At 47.0% G+C, this 9,264-nt stretch overlaps 1 long non-coding RNA gene across 2 annotated transcripts; it reads left to right on the forward strand.

Moving 5' to 3' along the window:
- Positions 1 to 1,401: 1,401 nt before the first annotated feature.
- On the forward strand, positions 1,402 to 8,115 carry LOC129060617 (uncharacterized). Of its 2 annotated transcripts, XR_010140654.1 has the most exons (6): positions 1,402 to 1,768; positions 3,563 to 3,684; positions 3,787 to 4,003; positions 4,293 to 4,430; positions 4,922 to 5,099; positions 5,354 to 8,115. It is a non-coding gene; the product is annotated as an uncharacterized LOC129060617 (long non-coding RNA). The 2 variants fall into 2 exon arrangements; XR_008527436.1 differs by having other exon boundaries at positions 4,293 to 5,099.
- Positions 8,116 to 9,264: the final 1,149 nt, after the last annotated feature.

The raw sequence follows: 9,264 nt of genomic DNA on the forward strand, positions 1-9,264 counted from the left end.
CTCTACAAAAAATACAAAAATTAGTCAGGTGTGTTGGTGCATGCCTGTAGTCCCAGCTACTAGGGATGCCCAGGTGGGAGGATCGCTTGAGCCAGGGAGGCTGAGGCTGTAATGAGTTACGATTGCACCACTGCACTCCAGCCTGGGTGACAGAGTGAAAGAAAGACCACCTGGACCAATCAGATTGTTTTAACTATATATTAAGCCTTAAACGGAGAGATGCTGAAATTCTGCTAAGCTTCCCTAAACTTTCTCTATGCCAAGTGATCCCAAACTTCTAAGCCTTGGAACACTGTCTTCCACTCTTGGGTATCCGTGCTTCCCAGGTGGCCCTCCTTAAACTCTGTGCATGAATAAACTCCCTTTAGATTCTGACCCTGTTTATTATTTGAGGTTGACACACTGTGCAATATACATCAGAATACCAATTTTTTTTTTTTTTTTAGACGGAGTCTCGCTCTGTCGCCCAGGCTGGAGTGCAGTGGCGCGATCTCGCCTCACTGCAACCTCCGCCTCCCGGGTTCAAGCAATTCTCTGCCTCTGCCTCAGCTTCCCGAGTAGCTGGTATTACAGGTGCCCGCTACCACGCCCGGCTAATTTTTGTATTTTTGGTAGAGACGGGGTTTCACCATGCTAGCCAGGACGGTCTTGAATTCCTGACCTCGTGATCCACCCGCCTCGGCCTCCCAAAGTGCTGGGATAACAGGCGTGAACCACTGCGCCCGGCCCGATGGCTTATATTTTTAAAAAGATGTTTTCTTCGTTTCCTAGCCCCTTGTAGCCCCGCTACAAAGTTCCAGAGGCTTTAATGTTGTTGCAACGGCCATCAGCTGTCAAGATGGGGGGGTTCAGCTCCCTAAAGCAGGGCAGCCTCAGAGGGAGCCGAGCCTGCCCAGGATGAGCGGCGCCGGGCGGCGGGGGACGCTGCGGGGTCCCCGGGACCTGGCTGGAGGAGGTGTTGGGGGGCGCATGTACCCAGGCTCAGGTGAGGCGAGTGTGCGGCAACGGCTGCAGCCGGAGCTAGCTGGCTTGCAGTGGCCATTGAGGAGCTTTTGCCTGACCATCTGTTTGTGCCCGCCCGGCGACAACCGCTTGGTGTGCAGCGCCTGCTCGCTCAGCGTCAGGCCCTTGCTGCGCCCTACGTTGCAGGCTGGGAAGTCGCGCCGGTAGTAGTAGCACAGGCAGTGGTAAAGCGCCTCCCTGTAGCTTACTGGTGTTGGCGGCCGGGTCGGAGCATGCGAACACTGAGCGGCCCGTTGTGGCCGCCCGTCTGCGCATGCGCGCTTCTGGACGACCGGGCAGCCGCACCTCGAGTTCCGATTGGTTCCACATGAGGGGCGGGTGTCTGTGTCGTCACTGGGGCGCGCCTTCGCTGACGTCACAGGCGCGTGCCCTCGGCGACGTAATAGCGCCAGGCCTTCCGCGACGTCACAGTGACGCTACAGTGCCTGGAGCTGGGCTCTTCTGTCTTCAGAGTGGTGCCTGGTAACCGCGACTTCCCCTCCATCTTGTGTGTGTTGCTGGCTGGAGAAGGGTAGTTGACAAACTCTGACCCAGCACGGTGTTTCTGTGGGTGAAAACTAGAAAACTATATCCGGGCGCCGAGGTGGAAGGATCCTTTCAGGCCAGGAGTTAAAGAGCAGCCTAGGCAACATGGCGCGACCCCGTCTCTGTAGTCCCACTTCAGCTTCCCAGATACTTGAACCCCAAAGTTCAAGGCTGCAATGACCTATGATCCCATCACAGCACTCCAGCCTGCGAGACTGAGGTAAACCCTGTCTAAAAAAGTAAAAAAACTATCCAAGTGTGCAACAGGGAGGGACTGCTTAAAGAAAACAGAATTGTATGTTCAAATACTTTTAACAAGTGCAAAATGTATAGGCTGAAATAAATAGGGCTGGCCCAGCGCGTTTGCTCCCGCCTGTAATGCCAACATTTTGGGTGCCCTAGGCAGGCCATCACTTGAAGTCAGGAACTCGAGACCAGCCTGGCCAACATGTGCAACCCCATCTCTACTAAAAATATAAAAATTAGGCCGGGCACCTTGCATCGTTTCAGGGGGCTGACACCTCCCTAAGGGCCCGGTAATTGAACCCCTCGGACTTGAGGGTGAGAAACCTTGGCTCAGTTCTTCCCAGGGTGATCAGCCCAGGGGTAAGCGAGGAGAGGCCAGAAAGCAGGACCCATGAGAAGGACCCCCTCCTGGAGTTTGAGGCCCATTCCTTCCTGCCCCTGGGTCTCCTCAGTCCAGGACTCCTCCCTGCTCTGCCCCACTCCTGGGGCCATGGCCATGGGGGGCTGCATTTGGTTACAGGCCCCAGCGGCAACCCTGGGCCCAAAATGGGCGGGCTCAACTGAAGGGGATCAGAGTAACATGGCAAGAAGCGGGAAAAGCCGCGCTGGAACCGCGCCTCTCTGCCCCCTGATGTCAGTGGATGCACTCTTCCCTCACCTCACTCAGGCAGCGGCTTGAGTTCCATGGGAGCACTGTCCTGCTCCCTCTGCTGCCTCTTTTTAGACTTGGGGCTACCATAACACTTTCCCTTCCCCAGTCCTGCCAACCTGGTGGCACATTGGGCTTCCCTCTTACACGGTCCTGGGGACAGGCCCGTCCTGTATCATACCTGCATCGAGACCCTTTTTTTCTCCAGGGCCTGGGGAGCAGCCAGGCTTCATGAGTTAAATACAGATCTGAACCATACCAAGCTGGGATTGGGGTACACACTCTCCTCCTCTGAAAACTAGCTAGGGGTTCGAACTTGGTGGGTACACACTCTCCTCCTCTGAAAACTAGCTAGGGGTTTGGACTTGGTGAGAGGGAGAGTGTGACAGAGCCAGACCAGACAAGGACGGATCACCTGGAAAAACCTGCCATCAAAGGCCTTGACGAGTGCTAGGTGCGGTGGCTCATGCCTGTAATCCCAGCACTTTGGGAGGCTGAGACAGGTGGATCACTTGAGGCCAGGAGTTCGAGTCCAGCCTGGGCAACATGGCAAAACCGTATCTCTACTAAAAATAAAAAAATTAGCTAGGTGTGCTACGCCCCTATAATCCCTGCTATTTGGGAGGCTGAGGCAGGAGAATCGTTTGAACTGGAGAGGTAGAGGTTGAAGTGAGCCAAGATCGTGCTACTGTACTCCAGCCTGGGAGACAGAGTGAAACTGTGTCTCAAAAAAAAAAAAAAAGAAAAAAGAAAATGGCTTTGGCAGAGGGGCTGGCCCGGCAGTGCCTTCCCCTGGGTTTCTCCTGGGTAGGCCTCTGCCATGAGGAGGCGCTTCCTTCTGCCTCTCCATGGCCCACAGCAAAGGAATGTCTGCTTTTTGGGGGTTGGGTGGGAGACTGCTGGCAGAACTGGAAACCTCCTTCAGGTGGGGGTTATTTTTTTTTTTTACACGCAGTCTCACTCTGTCACCCAGGCTGGAGGGCAGTGGTGCAATCTCTGCTCACTGCAACCTTTGCCTGCCCCCACCGGGTTCAAGCAATTCCCATGTCTCAGCCTCCTGAGTAGCTGAGATTACAGGCATGCGCCACCACAGCTGGCTAATTTTTGTATTTTTTGTAGAGACGGGGTTTCACCATGTTGGCCAGGCTGGTCTGGAACTCCTGACCTGAAGTGATCTGCCCACCTCGGCTTCCCAAAGTGCTGGGATGACAGGCGTAAGCCACTGCGCCTGGCCCCTTCAGGTGGGTTTTGAGGCTTCACTACAATACTAGTTCCCCGTTGCTGCTGCAACAAATTACCACACCCTTAGTGGCTTAAAACAGCACAGAGATATTCCCTTCCAGTTCTGAAGGCCAGAATTCTAAAGTCAGTCCCACTGAGTCAAGGTGGGAGCAGGCTCAGTGCCTTCCCAGGCTCTGCGGGAGAATCCGTTTCCTGGCCCTGGAGGCGGCCTGTACTCCTCAGCTTGTGCTGCCCTTCTCGAATGACTCGAGTTTCCTGCTTTCATCACTACACCTCCCACCACTCTCCATCACCTGCTCTGCTCTTATAAGGATCCAGGTGAGTACATAAACCCTGTGGCGACAAGCTGGCCAAAGACTCTCAACTTCATTATACGTGCAAAGCCCCTTTTGCCATATAAGGTCATGTTCATCGGATTATGATGTGGGCATCTTGGGGGCATCAGCCTGCTACAGCTAGGCTGCAAAACTATTACACCCTCCTGGTGTTTCAATGATTGGGAGAAAAAGGGTTGGGATTTTTGCTTTGGGGTCCCTGTGAAACTTGTATCTGTAAGGTCTGGGGTTCCTCTTAACCTTGTGTTTTTGTTTTTTCTTTTTTGAGACAGAGTCTTGTTCTGTCATCCAGGCTGGCAGTGGTGCAGTCTCAGCCCACTGCAACATCCGCCTCCTGGGTTCAAGGAATTCTCCTCCCTCAGCCTCCCAAGTAGCTGAGACTACGGACGCCTGCCACTACGCCTGGCTAAGTTTTGTATTTTTGGTAGAGACGGGGGCGGGACTGGGGGGTGGGGGAGGGGAGGGGGTTTTCCACTATGTTGCGCTTAGCTCAAAGCGATCTGCCCAGCCTCTGCTCCCGAAGTGCTAGGATTATAGGCCTGTACCACCGCCACTGTAAAATCTTATTTCCATACAGCTGAGACATGTTTTAGGAAGTTTGCTAAAAGACCCCTGGAGACCTCCTCATTGTGGCCTCCCTGTTGTCATGTTTAATTTGATTGATCTTTTCTGCCCTCCTGCTTTTCATAAATTAAAAGGCTAAAAAGAGGTACTAAACTTTAAAACTTCTCTTATAGTCTCCCATTAAACTAATTCTAAGAACCACCAAAAAGGGGAAAATTTTTTTTGAAAGCAGTAAAATGATATGGTCTGTTAGAATGTAAAATACAGGAAATAAGTCATTATATGTTATTGCTGCTGTGATATAGGGATGTATTATTGAGAATCAACTTCTGGTCAGTTTTCAGAGAAATGGAATAGTCGTATCACTGATCTACGTAAACAGGTTGAAGAATTGTCTGAAAGGAAATATGGTGTGTCTAAACTGGAAAAGTCCTGTAATAGTTTGTTCATGAGCATTTACGCAATGGAGTTGCTGTTTCATCATGGGGGTACTGTGGACAAGCCCAGGGTTGCTGGTGAGTCATGCCATCCTTACACGTCTTTCCATGTAAGGCACTTTGTAGTGTCTGTCTAAATATTAGAAACTTTCTTTGTTTCTAGATTACTAGAAAGCTAAGGAAAAGTTGTATTTCTCTAATTATCAATTAGCATTTCTTTTATACTTTCAGTGTGGCTATTTGGGATTTCTTTATATATTTATTGCAAAGCCCTGGATCTTAGGGATTTGATTAAAAAATATATATATATATATATATGTTTTTTTTTTGAGATGGAGTCTCGCCCTGTCACTGCGGCTGAAGTGCAGTGGCATGATCTCAGTTCACTGCAACCTCTGTCTGCCAGGTTCAAGCAATTCTCTGCCTCAGCCTACTGAGCAGGTGGGATTACAGGTGCCCGCCACCATGCCCCACTAATTTTTGTATTTTTAGGTGAGCCAAGGTTTCACGATCTTGGCCAGGCTGGTCTTAAACTCTAGACATTGTGATCCACCCACCTCGGCCTCCCAAAGTGCTGGGATTATAGGCGTGAGCCACCGTGCCCGGCCAAATAATATTTTTTTAAACTAATTGTTTCTCTCAATCTGCTATGTTAAATTCGTTATTCGGCCGGGCGCAGTGGCTCACACCTGTAATCCCAGCACTCTGGGAGGCCGAGGCAGGCAGATCACCTGAGGTGGGAGTTCGAGACCAGCCTGACCTACTAAAAATGCAAAATTATCCGGGCGTGGTGGCACATGCCTTTAGTCCCAGCTTCTTGGGAGGCTGAGGCTGGAGCACTGCTTGAACCTGGGAAGCGGAGGTTGCAGTGAGGCAAGATGGTGCCACTGCATTCTAGCCTGGGCAACAAGAGCAAAATTCTGTCTGAAGAAAAAATTCGGTATTCACCAAGATGCCCCTATTGTTTCTGCCTTTGTCTTGATGCATCGCTGAGTTGACGTTAGATTTCAAATTCTTCTTTTCCCTTATCCTATTCTATCCTAAAGCCACCTTTATATAATGATGAAAGAAATTAGCAATTTGTTATTATCGTCTCTCTGATGGTATATAGTAAATGCTCACCTAAAAATAGCAACAACCAGTGAAAAACATCATGTGTTTTGCCGTTTTTATTTGGATGACTATTTATTTTGCAATCTACTAGCAAGCTATAGAATTGTATGACATGCAGAATTTTAACTGAAGTGATTTAAGTGAATATTTAAACGTGATAAACCATATTGATGATGTTTATGTTAATATACTTGAACATTTTTTCTTCATCGTGAGTAATATAACCTACCCCTCAATGAAAGTCTAGAATTAGAGTAAATTTACTAATGAATTAAATAACTTTTCCATAATATTTTTAGTTATGAGCTTAAGGTTCTTTTAGTGTTTTTTCCACTTTTTAATAGCGTACGCCTTTTTTGCCTTTGTTTTTTATTGGTTCATTTTAAAGCAAAAACCTCATAACATGTGCTATTTGGAAGCACCGTAACGTAGTGGTAACGTCTTAGGCTCTGGGGACACAGCCTGGCCACATCTCTTCTCCTTTCTGAGCCTTAATATCCTCTTTTGTGTTCATGAGAACTGAAGATCCATCCCGAAGATTTGATAAGATAGTAAAGTGCTTCACATAATACCAGGCATATAAATACATAGTAAATGTTTCCTTCTTATGTTTTTATTGGTTGATTGATTGAGACAGAATCTCGCTCTGTCACCCAGGCTGGAGTGCAGTGGTACTATCTCGGCTCACTGCAACCTCTGCTTCCCAGGTTCAAGAAATTTTGCTGCTTCAGCCTCCAAAGTAGCTGGGATTACAGGCGTGCACCACCACGCCCAGCTAATTTTTGTATTTTTAGTAGAGACAGAGTTTTTTGTCTTGTAGGCCAGGCTGGTCTCGAACTCCTGACCTCAAGTGATCCACCTGCCTCCCAAAGTGCTGGGATTACAGGCATGAGCCACCACACCTGGCCTATGTTTTTCTTATAGTTAGTACTATTCTGAGTAAAAATAATTTGCTATTACAGTTTTATAAATTGACTATGACCATTTTATAAATGTCAGTGCTTTTTATAAGGTGAAACAGATTATGTTGTGGGGCTTTTATTGTGATGGTGATTGATTAGATTATTTTGTTTAAAGACAATAATGTTCAGCTGTTGTGAAGTTATAAAAACAAACTTCACATTTCATAATTTTAATGCAATATTAGTGGTAATTACCTTAGGGAAAGATAGTTTTGTTGTGATATATAATACTGAAGTTTAGTGTACAGCAAAGGATATTAAACCTAAGTCAGCACTAACGTGTTACATGGTACACTTGAAACGTTAGTACAAATATCAATGTTTAGCAAATAGACATTAACACAATGATAGCCAAAAAATGGAGCTGTTCTGATGGGAGACCGTTGATTATGTTTGATTTTAATACTTCCCATGCTCTTGACTTTTTTTTTCTTTGAGAGAGAGTCTTGCTCTGTCACCCAGGCTGGAGTGCAGTGGCACCATCTCAGCTCACTGCAACCTCCACCTCTCAGGTTCAAGCAATCCTCTCGCCTCAGCCTCCCCAGTAGCTGGAAATACAGGCGAGTGCCACCTCGCCCTGCTAGTTTTTGTATTTTTAGTAGATAACGGGGTTTCACCATGTTGGTCATGCTGGTCTGGAACTCCTGACCTCAGGTGATCGACCTTCCTCAGCCTCACAAAGTGCTGGGGTTACAGGCGTGAGCTACCACGCCTGGCCAGCTCTTGACTTTTTATAGCTGTTGTTATTATTTTAATTTTGAGTAAATAAATGCTTGCTGAAATGTTGCAGTTCACAAGAATCTTCAGCTTCTGTTATGTAAAAAATTATTTGTAAAAGTCCAATAAGGTTACACTAATGTTTATGTTTTGAAAATATTACCTCTTCCATTTAGTACTGTATGTATTAAATAAAATTAGATGGTGATTTTTTTTGGCTTTATAATGTGGTTCAGATTTTTGTAGAAAGTCTGGCTGTGTCTACATTGCCTTAAAGCAATGGGATATTTCTTTCTTTTTTGAGCTAGAGTTTCACTCTTATTGCCCATGGTGGAGTGCAATGGTATGATCTCGGCTTACTGAACATCTGCCTCCCAGGTTCAAGCAATTCTCCTCGCTCAGCCTCCTGAGTAGCTGTGATTAGAGGCACCCACCACCACGCCCGCCTAATTTTTGTATTTTTAGTAGAGTTGGGGTTTCACCATGTTGACCAGGCGGGTCTCAAACTCCTGACCTCAGGTGATCCTCCCGCTTCAGCGTCCCAAAGTGCTGAGATTACAGGCATGAACCACCTCGCCCCGCCAGGAATCTTTTTTAAGAAGGCTATCTACTTATGGAATTCCTTGCAAAGGAAAGGATTCATTTTGTGATTAAAAAGTAAGACTCTTGGGTTCTTGTTGGACTCCTATCTCTGTTCTTAGTAATATATCTTTGTTATTGTTGACAAATGTTCATTCACCACTAGGGTTATATTTAATTGTTTGAGTTATTTTATGTTTTTTTGTTGTTGTTTTGAGACAGAGTGTTGCTCTGTAGCCCAGGCTGGAGGGCAGTGGCGCAATCTCGGCTCACTGCAACCTCCACCTCCCAGCTTTAAGCAATTCTCCTGCCTCAACCTCCCGAGTAGCTAGGAGTACAGGTGCCTACCAACATGCCCAGCTGATTTTTGTATTTTTAGCAGAGACGGGGTTTTACCATTATTGGCTAGGCTGGTCTTGACCTCCTGAGCTTGTGATCCACGCGCCTCAGACTCCCAAAGTGCTGGGATTACAGACTTGAGCCACCGCGCCCGGCGTATTGTATGTATTTTTATCTACCATTTTTTAATTTGTTTGGGTCCAACATTGAGTCAGTCATGCCAGTGTTAGCTTTTGAAACATGAACACTGCCCGCACCTGACTGGCATGCAACTGACATTTTCTTTCACAATTTTCTGCTACTTATTGCTAAAAATAATAGTATCCATGTCTTGCTTTTAGACCTGAGATTTTTATAGCATATATGGGAATATATGATTGTTTTTCTAGATGTGTAGAGGAAGATAGTGTTGAATGCAATGTGATATTAAAGGATCCCATTTAAGATTTTTGTAATATGCTTCAAAGACCTGTAGGTTGTAAAGTAGGTCACTTGTGAGAACACATGCTCCGTGAAGCACCTTGTGAGACAGT

This window comes from Pongo abelii, chromosome 6 (genome assembly GCF_028885655.2).
Source record: "Pongo abelii isolate AG06213 chromosome 6, NHGRI_mPonAbe1-v2.0_pri, whole genome shotgun sequence".
Classification (NCBI taxonomy): Eukaryota; Metazoa; Chordata; class Mammalia; order Primates; family Hominidae; genus Pongo; species Pongo abelii.